This window comes from Thermobia domestica, chromosome 2 (assembly GCF_964235325.1).
Source record: "Thermobia domestica chromosome 2, izTheDome1.hap1.1, whole genome shotgun sequence".
In the NCBI taxonomy this organism is placed as follows: Eukaryota; Metazoa; Arthropoda; class Insecta; order Zygentoma; family Lepismatidae; genus Thermobia; species Thermobia domestica.
The window spans coordinates 119,292,053-119,304,983 of record NC_137455.1 but is presented as its reverse complement, the minus strand read 5'-3'; the positions used below and the strand labels follow the sequence as shown (position 1 = coordinate 119,304,983).

The window sequence follows — 12,931 nt, the reverse complement described above, 5'->3', positions numbered from 1 at the left end:
ACAAATTGTATGAGGCGATACCTCACATCAAAAATAATAATGATAAAAAAGCTTATATGGACCAGAGGAAAAAAATTCAATTTCAGAACTAGGGCCGTCCGAAAAGCGTGGACAAACTACATTGAAAAATGCATTATTTCAAATACGAAAAATAATGGAGTGGCAGTCCACATCAACGTAAATGCAAACACACACGCCATCCAAAAATGCATATTTCAGGAATGTGCATTGGTTGCACAAGGAATTTCACTACAGGGCATAATTCTCAAACATGCTGCCAACAGAATTCTCCGATATGCTCTGGCAGATGTCTCCGAAGTAGACAAAAGGTAAGTTTTGACAGCAGTAAACATGGAATTTTTCGGCGTGAAGTCGAAGTCTTAGGCACTGCCAATTCCACGGTTCTTCGTGTTCGGAATACGCTTGCTGCAATGTATTGTTTCATGCTTATATGTATTTTGTATAGAAAACGTGAAAAATGGCATGAAACAATATATGGCAGCACGCGTTATTCAAACACGAGGAACGATGGAACTGGTGTTCCCTACTTTCGACATCCCACCGACGTACTGTCACGTCAAGGCTTGCCTTTTGCCTAATTTGGACCGACTGTAAGTCCGAGTACATCTGAGAATTTTGTTGGCAGCATGTCCGGGAAATCCCCTGCACAACTATTGTACATTCCTGATATCTGCATTTTTGGATAGCGTACGTGTGACTTCCTCTATGCTGAAATAGACCGTCACTTCACTGTATCTCATGCTCATAATGACACGTGTTTCAATGTTTTTTTTTTTTTTCACGCTTTTAGACGTACCTAGCTCTAAAGCTATGACTAAGAGTTTTTTCTTATTTTGATAGTGAGGTATCAACTCTTACAGTTTGTAGGTATAGTTCCTTACACGACAGCAGGGAATAAGACGTGTTACTGACTGATATATGTCGATTTTAGCATTTATTCCAGCACCGATGCTATATGAGACGTGGATCTATAGCTTAATGTGAGATCAAAACCACATTAGCTCTCGCCAGAATTCGAGCCCGGATCTCCCGCACCGAAGACTGTATGCTACCCGTACAGCCATGAAGAAGCTCGAACAAGGTACGTCTTTATTTACCTAGATGTATCGTATATTTACTTTTATTCTACTATATCCTGAAGGGCTTCACTATTCCCTGCAGTCATCTAAGGACAGTTGAGCGACTGTTTTATTTGGAATGATAAACGTACTATACGCTGCTTGTGAGAAGTTATATGAGAAGGTTTGTAAAAAAATTACTGGCAAAGCCAAACTTAATAAATGAGGAAATATGTAGTCGACGCAGTGCTGGAACCACGACCAGGAAAATGAAAATAATGATTATAATTTTCAACAGATCATTGCTACAATACTTACGAATAAAGTAGTAGATATAACTGAGGAGGAGAACGTATTTGATATATAGCACATACCAGTATTTATCTTTCGTCCTTATAAAATATCGTGCTTTCGAAGGACTATTAAAGAAGATCCGAATCAATACACAGATTTGTACGAGGGGTGTTCCCAAGATGGTTTGAATTTGCGAATAAGCGTATCAAAATCCAGACATGAAATCACGGAAGTGCTACACACTCAAGAAACAGTAGACAGAAGTTTGGGTGTGTAAAACATAAAAGTCGAACAAAAGAGTGAAATCTAAGAGATATATGAAATTGGAGGAATATCCCGAAATGAGTATGTTTTACTGAAATAATGTAGGAAACACTTACTTCATTTTCAATCTCTGCAAATAATGTTTTACTGACCACAGGACTCAAAGTGTTAAAAAGTGTTGTAGGTGGATTTCTGGCATCAGTTCCGTCAAGGCAGAAGACGATTTAGAGGTTTAACTGTTTTTATTCGTAGGCTCTTTCGTTTTGATGACTCAGTCAATATAAAATCGGTTGATCCAACGGCTTTTGCAAAGAATAGAAACTGGATTGGTATTGAAACAGAATATTTTTCAGATGTAGACAATGTATCATAGTAAATAAATTTTATCACGATCCAGCTATTTGCGGATACAAATAAGGAACATTCTCAGTTGATAAGCGTTTCTGAGAATCTTGCAGAAGCTATCGAGGGATTGTGTTGGAACACAACTGTATGGTTCATGAACTGGCAGGAAATAAATTTAGAAGCATTTGATATAGTAAGGAACTTTCAAGAGAAGGATTGTATGTTGTCTGTGGATTAATATATATACAGTCCAGGCACTTTCATCCTAGAAGTTCTGTATTCGCACTCAGGTTAGTGTCCTTTAAAAAGAATTGATAGCTCTGCTGTACTTGGCTAGTGAACCCATCCAGTTTTCCTCGACAAATGAGGATTTCTACACTAGTATGGAAGAAAAATAAGACGAATACCGAACTGACTGACTTCCAAATATTTTACAGTTCATATACCGAACTGACTGACTTCCAAATATTTTACAGTTCATATTTAGTAAGTATTTACAAAATTGAAAACAAGGACACTGTTTACAAATCGTAGAAATTTCACTAATATTGATTACCCGTGGGTACAGCTTAACAAGGTACCATGTACGCAGCAATCTTGCACGCTAAGAAGGCTCTTGTGGAACTGAGCTATTCCACGTATATTATAAAGACATTAACATATGATATTGCTAAACACAGGCTCTTAATTTGGAAGAAGATTACGGAAGCGTAATACTGCTGTGGCAATATACAAAAATTACCACAGTATTACGAAAGATTTTGTTGCTTACTTTCACAGCACCTGTTATATTATCCTTTTTATGGACTTAGCTTTCTCCGGGAATGAACGGAATACTCTCAGCAGAAAATGTAACGGTCTAAGTTAGATATGGACAGATACAGAAAAAGGTAAATATGAAATTTTATTTGGAGCGGAGTGTATGAGTAGTAGACATTTACACTTGTATGCACTCGAGCTAAATTACGTCAAGGATTTAGGATTTAGAATTTTAGATTTCTGGGCTTTCCACATCTAAGACTATTTAGCCTGTCACGTTTTGAGGGATGACGTCCCTCGGCGACCACACTATCCGGGGAAAGGAAAGGAAGAAAGGATTGGGAAAGGAAGGAATCGGCCTGGGACCTATAAGTTAGGTACAGTCCGCAGCATATAACCTGCAACATGAGCATGTAAGTTTATTGTGAAACGACGAACTTTTTGCTCCAAAATAAGTGTGCAGGGGAGGACGCTGAGGTTTCTCCTGGCCCGTGATTGTGCCACTTAGACGTTATGTTGATTCCCTGCGCTGTTAGGCGTAGTTTCACAATAAACTTACATGTTCATGTTGCAGGTTTTTTGCTGCGGACTGTACCACCCCAGCATCTGCCTGGTGTGAATAAGGAAACCCAGGAAAACCTCATTCAGGGTGGCTGGTCTGAAAAAGTGTTAAATTACGTCAAATCGTAGGTTCGGATTTCATCACAAACTTTATATATTATAGCTTTAGTGCTGGAAAGTGAAGTTGAGCTATAGTAAAATATAAAAAGTTACGAATAAAAATACAAAATCATCCACAATTAATAGATACATACGGTAACACAGAATAACAAATGGTTGGTACAAGGTAAAGAATATATTAGGTTATGGTAATTCGTCATTAGGGAGAAAGAGGTGCTCTTGTAAATTATTCGCATTAACTTTTCTGATAGCTAAAAACGTGTGAATATACTGTATATGCACGTTTTTCAAAGTTAATGCGTATAATCCACAAAGGCACTTATTATATACTATAAATGGGTGGAGAGGCGTATGTCTACATAGACACCAAAAAGTATTATGAATCTGCATTAATCTATTTCTAATGAGAATATCGTAATGCCAAAGTCCTCGCAAGGCAGTGATTCAGCGACGGTGGATATAGCATAAAACTATGTATATTTTTTTATTTTTACTTATATGTGGTATGGATGCTAGTTTTCTCGAAACAACAAACGGAAGTTACCACTTACAACTAGTGCTAAAATGTGAAAAAACACTATGTGATCAAAAGTATCCGGACACATGGCTGAAAATGACTTCCAAGTTCGTGGCGCCCTCCATCGGTACTGCTGGAATTCAATATGATGTTGGCCCACCCTTAACCTTGATGACAGCTTCCACTGTCGCAGGCATACTTTCAATCAGGCGCTGGAAGGTTTCTTGGGGAATGACAGCCCATTCTTCTTGAACTGAGGAGAGGTATCGATGTAGGTCGGTGAGGTCTGGCACGATGTCGGCGTTCCAAAACATCCCAAAGGTGTTCTATAGAATTTCAAGTTTCGACTCTGTGCAGGCCAGTCCATTACAGGGATGTTATGGTCGTGTAACCACTCCGCCACAGGCCGTGCAGTATGAACAGGTGCTCGATCGTGTTGAAAGATGCAACCGCCATCCCCGAATTGCTCTTCAACAGTGGGAAGCAAGAAGGTGCTTAGAACATCAATGTAGGCCTGCGCTGTGAGAGTGCCACGCAAAACAACAAGGGTGCAAGCTCCCTCCAAGAAAAACACGACCACACCATAACACCACCATCTCCGAATTTTACTGTTGGCACTACACACGCTGACAGATTACGTTCACCGGGCATTCGCCATACCCACACCCTGCCATCGGATCGCCACATTGTGTACCGTGATTCATCACTCCACACAACGCTTTTCCACTGTTCAATCGTCCAATGATTATGCTCCTGAACAAAGCGAAGCGTCGTTTGGCAATTACCTGCGCGATGAGTGGCTTATGAGCAGCCGCTCAACCATGAAATCCAAGTTTTCTCATCTCACGCCTAACTGTCATAGTACCATGAGTGGATCCTGATGCGGTTTGAAATTCCTGCGTGATGGTCTGGATAGATGTCCGCCTATTACACTTTACGACTCTCTTCAACTGTTGGCGGTCTCTTGTCAGTCAACAGACGAGGTCGGCCTGTACGTTTTTGTGCTGCACGTGTCCCTTCACGTTTCCACTTCACTATCACATCAGGCACAGTGGACCTAGGGGTGTTTAGGAGTGTGGAAAACTCGCGTACAGACTTCTGACACAAGTGACACCCAATCACCTGACCACGTTTGAAGTCCATGAATTCCGCGCAGCGCCCCATTCTGCTTTCTCACGATGTCTAATGACTACTGAGGTCGCTGATAATGAGTACCTGGCAGTAGGTGGCAGCACAATGCACCTAATATGAAAAACGTATGTGTTTGGGGGTGTCCGGATACTTTTGATCACATAGTGTAGATATCCTTGTGGGTTGGAGGCAAACAATTTCACATAGAGCGTGCGTGAAATTTCCTATGTTATATTAAGTAGTTATGCTGGCTTATTATGTGTGGGTCACAACACATTTGTGAAGAGCATACCGCTCCAATGAAGAAAACAATAAAAATAACCTCCAAGTACACAGATTGTGTAAAAGAATATTAAATAAATTCGGAACTTTATTTTGCGAAACACTATTGGTAACATATACATTCCTTGAAGATATACACTGAAAACAAATACTGATTTAAATTTATGTGCATTACAGAAATTATTTGATAGGTCGCATAATACTCACCACAACCTAGCATATACAAAAGAGAGACGTTTCGTAATGTCCTAGAGTCTTTCAAGTAGCAATCCATCATCACTGATTTGACATGAGGGTTTAGAAAAGTACCCGTGACTAATTCTGTAAAATAATATACAACAAAAATATTTATAAACAGTAGTATTTTAATGGGATAATGTAGCTGATATATTCAGCGTTTACTACACTAAGCAGTATTTTTTAAAGAGTTTTCTTCTCATTACTTTATAACTGTGATTACTATCTCACTTGTCGAAATAAACGCTCAGCACAAAAAACACAGAAATAAAATAAATGAGAAAACGGGGTTATTCCGAGATCCTCCCCCGAACACACACACCAAAAAAGAAAAAAGTTTGTATCCCAAAATCTGTGTACAAGTTAGATTATTCATAAGGCTTTCGGGATTTCTAACTAACTCTATGGCCTGTGGAACCCGGAGGATCAATGCCGCGTTCACAAAAACTCTCCACTGACTTCTATCCTTAGCCAATTGGATCCACTTTCTACTTTGTATTCCTATCTCTGCGAGATCCATCTTAATATTGTCCTCCCATCTGCGCCTAGGTCTTCCTAATGGTCGTTTTCCGATTGGTCTTCCAGTCAAGACTTTGAAAAGCGTTTCTACTTTTTTCCATTCTAGCTACATGGCCTGCCCATCTAAGCCTAATAGACGTGACGACCCTAACAATGTTGGGTAAACCGTATAAATTATGTAGTTCCTCGTTATGAAGTTTCCGCCATTCCCGTTCCTCTTGCGTCCGAATATTCGTCTCAGGATCTTGTTCTCAAATACTTTCAGTCTATGTTCTTCCCTCAAAGTAAGCGACCATTTTTCGCAGCCATACGGAACAACAGGCATGCTTATCGTTTTATATATTTTGAGCTTCAAATTCCTCGACAGAATTCGCGACGACAAGAGATCTTGAACCGAATAGTAACACGAATTCCCTGCCTTTAGTCGACATTTAATTTCTCCGTGAATATGATTTTCGTCTGTTAATATTGATCCTAGATATTTGAAAATCTCCACTTTATCAAAAGTATTTAATATTTTAACGCATCCATAATTTGCCGTATTACGGTCCCGACGCACTTCCACGTACTGTTTTCTCTGCATTTCTTTCTATTGTTTTCCTATCATCCCCTATTAAATTTACATCAGCATATGCTATAACCTGGTGAATACCGTTCAACTCTAGGCCTTGGTTGCTATCTATATATAAACGTCCCACAATTATGCACCAAAGCTACGAAATTTTTTCAACGTATTGTTCTTTCTTCATTAAAATTGATTTTAAAAGCTCAAATTCTTCAGGTAAAAAAAAAAAAAAATTCTAATTACAACACTATTCTATTTGTTACCACCATATGCAACGGTTAATTTAAGCTTAAAATAGGTTGCTATTCTATTTTAGGTACGCATAGATTTGTAAAATTTACGGATGAATTTCTATTCTATTTTATGTTAGTTTATTTCACAATACTAATATATATATATATATATATATATATATATATATATATATATATATATATATATATATATATACTGTATAGAGAGAGAGAGAGAAGAGACTTCACCTCTAATGCACATAAGGTAGAAATAAGTAATGCAATGTAGATGTGCTCTGTACCACGTACTATTCCATTAGGATTTAGATGTCTGGACTTTCGGCATCTATGACCATTTAGCCCGTCACGTATGAGGTATGACGTACCTTGGCAAGCATACATCCAGAAAAGGGAATGAAGGAAGCGGCCCAGGACCTATAAGTTTGGTACCACCCCGGCATTTGCCTGGTGTGATTGAGGAAAACCCAGGAAAACCTCATTCAGGATGGCTGACCTGAAAAAAACTTTTTACACTTTTTCGACCAAATGCCCCCACCGGGAATCGAACTCGGGACCACTCACACCGACGTAGTATTCCATAACGTAACCATAATGAACTGTAGTTATTGTGCAAAGTGATGATACATTACCACAGAACTGTCACAAAACTGTACCAAACCAAAGGCGTTTATTATGTTAACCCCTTCCAGCATCTCCACATGATAATAATATCTTATGAATAGGTTAGGATAGAAGTCAGATTAGGTTTGGTTTGAATCACTTACTCAGTACATAGGTTTCGCGCGGCGGAACTTTTCCGAACCTAACGCACTATCCTCGCTTATGTTTACCCACCATCATTGACATGTCTGCTCTCTACGGACGCATCCAACGCGGACTGCCCTGCTCAGGGTTGGCAAAAAAAACATGGTTTTTATTGAAGAAACCAAAAAATCCGTTTTTTTCCCTTTGAATCTGGATTTTTTGATGATCTGGATCTGGTTGATATAATTTGCTCTATGTATTTGTATCACATATGGACAGAAATAAGTTTGTTTCGCCTTGGTGTTATTATGCAACAATCGGGATATGCAGGAAGGGGTCATATAAGCTTAAAGCGAAATCCAAACCGCTTCTCGGCTTACATACGAGAGAAATTGTCCTCCATTTGAACTCGAAATCGTTGGTAATTGGCCACAAATGCGATACGTCTGCCGACTCACTCACGAAGGACTCCTGATAAAAAATACGTTTCACCGACCTTTACATACTTGTTAATATAACTTTCAAGAGTCATTTCAGAAGGACAAAAAGATAAACAGTTGCACAAGTGAAACCATTATACAGAATTGTATGGACAATTTCAAAATAGTGGAAAGTACAGAAGAATTATTTCAGTCCAAGTTAGTTCACTACGACTTTTATTAGTACAAGTTAAAGAAATACGACGACTTAATTTGCATATCAGTAAGAAAAGTGAATAAAGATAGGAATTGTTTGAGTCCACTTTGGCTCTGACCCATTTATGCATAAATAGATACCAAAGATACTTCTGATTTTAATAAATGTCTCTCGTGGAGTTTGTATAACATCCCCCCCCCCCCAAGAAAGCGCGGCATTTCGATATATTTTATCAATAGTAAACATTATTAAAATGAAACAATATTTAGTGTTTTTCTTTGATTGCAATTGCATAACAATAGCAATATAAAAAGTCACAAAAGAGACATTCATAATGCTTTTGTAGTATAATCTCTTTGAGTAATGAATGGGGAATTAAATCTGAATATAATACGAATAATATACGGGAGTGAATCGTGATAACGCACAAGTGTGTGTTGATCAAGATTTTACGAATACTTACACTTTTACGAACATGTTTCGCTTTTTGGTTTAAACCAGTTGGTTTTTTTGAAAAAAAAAAAAAAAAAAAAACTGGTTTAAACCAGCCAACCGTGGCCCTGCTGCTCTCCTACTCTGCCTAGTTTAGATAGTATTTGTACTTCTTAGTATCTATCACGAGTTGGTTCGTGCTTTTTATACCATATGATCATACTGTGTACTTTAACGGGTAAGCCCTCCTAAAGTAATTCTGCACCTACTTCTTATCAATGTAAGTATGCGTACCTAAAAGTACCTAAAATAGGATAGCACGCAAAATAGCTCTTCAACATTTAGCATATTTAATTTTACAAAAAAAAAAAAAAAAAAAAAAGTTCATTGTCATTTCGCAGACGATATATCACTTGCACTTATTTTCACTAATCCAAATCTTTACAAACGAAAACTACGTGGTTGTTCATTGGCAGTGCAAGGAAAACATTAAAAACTGGTGTACGTCTATAAATCCATTCAACCTTGCACTTATAAATTAGCTCAAAAACCATCAGTTCAATATTCATTTATCATAAACCTTTAAGTGACATTCTTTTATAACCTCTTGTCTACTACGAAATTAAGTCCCTAATTTGGTATCACGCAATTGCGATATATGGTAGGCAAGTTGCCTTTTTGTCGTTACGATCAGTGTATTGTATTTTCCGAATTATTTATTCCGAACAAATATAGCGAAATGTACCTTGAGGAGTGATGTAACAACGTAGGACAGAGTACATCCTTTGCTTGAAAATATCAACCATTTTTCTATTATATAGTGACAACGGTGACAAGTGATCTGACAAGCCACGATAACTGTCCTTGACATGCATTGTTTACGGGTAAATACTAACGGTAACTATGATGGTAATATGATTCAGCGGTCCTAATCTTTATGTGCAAGTTTACGAACGATTTACATACGCTCCTCTGTTGCCTAAAATCTACCCCTATACACTTTGTGACGTCATCACACGGGCTCAGAGCGATAGTTACACTCTTTCACCGCCATTACCAACAACGACATAAAGCCCTGTGTTGAGGCTAGAACACCAAGAAGAAAATATTCATACTTCCACAAATAGCACTCGTGATAGCACTACTTAGAAACCAAAGCACATATTTAACTCCCGAAAATACATGTTGATGTTCTCCACATGGAGAAAGGAAACAATAAAGAACATACTAAATATCTGATTACCACACCTCACACGCCATTTTGACAGGGACCCGTGGCAAGGCAGCAAATTTCTTGCCGCTCTTATTGGTCGAAATATTTACAATTCAATTGCGTATTTAAAGCGGGTCATTTAAATCAAGGTCGTGTACCTAGGTTTGCTTCTGTGTCAATAATATAGATATAACATTTCAAAACGTATTAACAAGGAAGAAATAAAAAGAGAAATGAGACAGACAGATTTCAAGTTCCAAAAATATAGTACCCTAAATAAAGAACTCATTAACTAATGTATACTAAAATGAAATAAAATGAATATCTTTACTACCAATAGTTGATCCAGGATTTTATAGTTTTGGAGAGTATGTAGTTCACAAATCATCAGTAAAATACACATTTTCCCGCATCAAAGACTGTTTCTAATGTTTAATTTGGGATGCTTCAGAAAGTTTGAAAAATGAAATGAAATCTTTTAGTTTTACGTCTAAAGGAATCGATGCATCGAGTCATGCAGGCTAAAGGAATCGATGATGATAAGGAATGAAATAGTGAAAGGAAGAAAGTGGAAGGAAATGGAAGAACCCCGAAAAAAACATGCTCAAGCTTTAGAAAGTTTGAGCTATGTGGAAGTCATTATTCAATGACTACCAGTGTTGCCACAGTCCTAGCTCTGGAGTGGGCTGAAAAATAGTACCAAATTTAAACAAAAAGGGCAGAATTCATTTTTTGTCAAAAAGTAAAATATTTTTGCCCACGTATGATCTACCCTAATCTAACTTTAGGCCTATACATAAAGTTTGTTACAACGCGTCGATATATATGTCTAAAACGCAGAAATGTTCGGGTATTTTTATATTCGTCAATATGGCGTCACAAGTAAACAACTTAGCCCGGTAAGCCGGCAACTACGTCAATGTATTTTTTCGTGCTATACCATGCCTTTTGGGGGTGGACGGTCCCGGGCGCCGAAGTAAGGGGCCGCAAAATTCGGACGGAAAAAAGAAAAAAATTATATATAAAATTGAAGGAAAAAGTAATATAAAGTGCTCAAAATCAAGGAAAAGCAGGGTTTACCTTTAAAATTTTATTATGCTTCGCGCCAACCATAGTGGCGCTTTCTGGTTGGTCTATCGACCTCAGACATATGTACGGGGGCGCCGTCGCATATTCTAGCCGAGGCGCTGATTTTCCACGGTACGGCACTGGTGCTATTATTGTTTTGATGTAGAATCTTTTCAACGACACATAAATTATAGGCTTACTTCAACACCCGCTGATATTCTTCAGAATATGCAACATTTGATTCAACGTCGGTGTACTTTAAAAAAAAAAGCTAAAATATCCACCACACTGCTTCTTTCTCGTCTCTTTCCTGCGCGGCGCAGATGCGCCCATCTGGCGTCATTTGTTTCCCGGTATAGTTCGAATTATGAATTTTTCACATGAAGTTTGTAGTGTTATGCGGTGCAACGTCACAGAATGAATGTTCAAAAGCATTTCTTAAGAGTCCAACACAGTATGAGTAACGTGAACTTTTGAAAATGTGACAATATTTGTTAAATAGTGCTGAATTGGGTAGAAATGTACCAACTTTTTCACAAAAGGGGCTGAAAATGCCAGCGTGGTACCAACGGGCCGATGAGTGACAAAAAGGGCTGAATCTGGTACAATTGTACCAAGTGTGGCATCACTGGTGACTATAGAATGGTAAAATTTTTGGTGGTACGCGCTAGAGCGTTAGAAACAGTTTACACCCACCGATGTATATAGGGGCGGCTTTAGGATTTCAATTTTCGGTAGACCCGCTCCCTCGTTTATGGATACATACAGGGGTGTAGCCACAGGGGAATCGGAGCCAGGCCCCTAAATGATTTCCTGAACCCCCAAATGACCAGGTTTTAAAACATTATCGTAAGATTACCTCGCTTCAGTCATTTAAAAATAATAAAGTTTACATGTAATTAATAATTTACGGTAAATTATTTACCGATCCTTACCAATCGAAAAATAGTATGGTTTCTCTTCCGTGAAAGAATGACCAAATGCACAGCTTGCTGCCACACTTGCTACACTTTTCCGATTTTTTCAGGCCTCAAAATCACTACCTATAGCACATTTTTTGGCTTTGTATACCCGACTCCAAAAGTGCATTACCACCTGCTATTCTCCCCTTCCTGCAATAGCAAGCAACCAAAAAAGCTCGACGGTTGGGTTGGTTGCGAATTCGAAAGGCGATGGAACACACTTCAATTTTGTAACAAATATATCAGTGTGGCAAACTGCAAATAAGAGATTAAAACAAATTGTTAAGAATGACATGTTTATTATCGTGACGGAGTTGGATGACACCAAAAGTTACAAAATGATCTTACTTAAGCACTTCAAACAAAATGAATGGCAAAAAACAGATACCAGAAGAAACCATTTCTCTTTCCCCCCAAAAAAATAATCTCATAAAAAAGAAAAAGTTACATAATATAAAGTTTTAATATAAAACCCACACAAAAATTTAGAAAGTTGACACCCGAAAGGCAAGAACAACTGAACTGAAGTAAATAAAACTGTGCACAGATATTGGAAACATAATATGAGGGAATATGGGTTTCGTATTTTAGTGAAAAAAACGGATCGGTGGGGCACGGACCTATCCAAACATTTGATCACGAAATGTCAAAAGTGCTAGTAACAGTATGTCAGAAGTGTGTAAAGGACAGGAACAATTGCAACGAAACATTACGTATGGACAATACGCAAAAAATAAACGAATACGTTTTTTTTCGCGAAGAAGCGGTTTTACGGGGCAAAAGTCCCACCTAAAGTTTTGAAAGTTGACGCCCGAAAGGCAAAAAGAAGTCAACCGAAGTGAATGAAATTGTGCACGGATATTGTAGACATTAAATGAGGGAATACAGGTTTCGTATTTTCTGGAAAAAAGGGTTGGGTAGGGCACGGAACCCTTCAAATATTTGTTCG

General features: G+C 38.2%; 1 protein-coding gene across 5 annotated transcripts in view; it reads right to left on the bottom strand.

Moving 5' to 3' along the window:
* Positions 1-10,113, bottom strand: part of LOC145675058 (uncharacterized) — a 55,276-nt gene extending 45,163 nt beyond the window's left edge. The window contains exons 1-2 of one of the 5 annotated variants that reach the window (XM_081745431.1): positions 9,988-10,113; positions 5,560-5,673 (exon numbers count right to left, since the gene is read on the bottom strand). The gene's annotated coding sequence lies outside the window, so the exon portion shown is untranslated. Of the gene's footprint in view, positions 1-5,559; positions 5,674-9,484; positions 9,831-9,854 lie in introns of those variants that run through there. The other 4 variants (XM_081745434.1, XM_081745441.1, XM_081745425.1 and 1 more) reach the window with 4 other exon arrangements.
* Between the last annotated feature and the right edge of the window lie 2,818 nt (positions 10,114-12,931).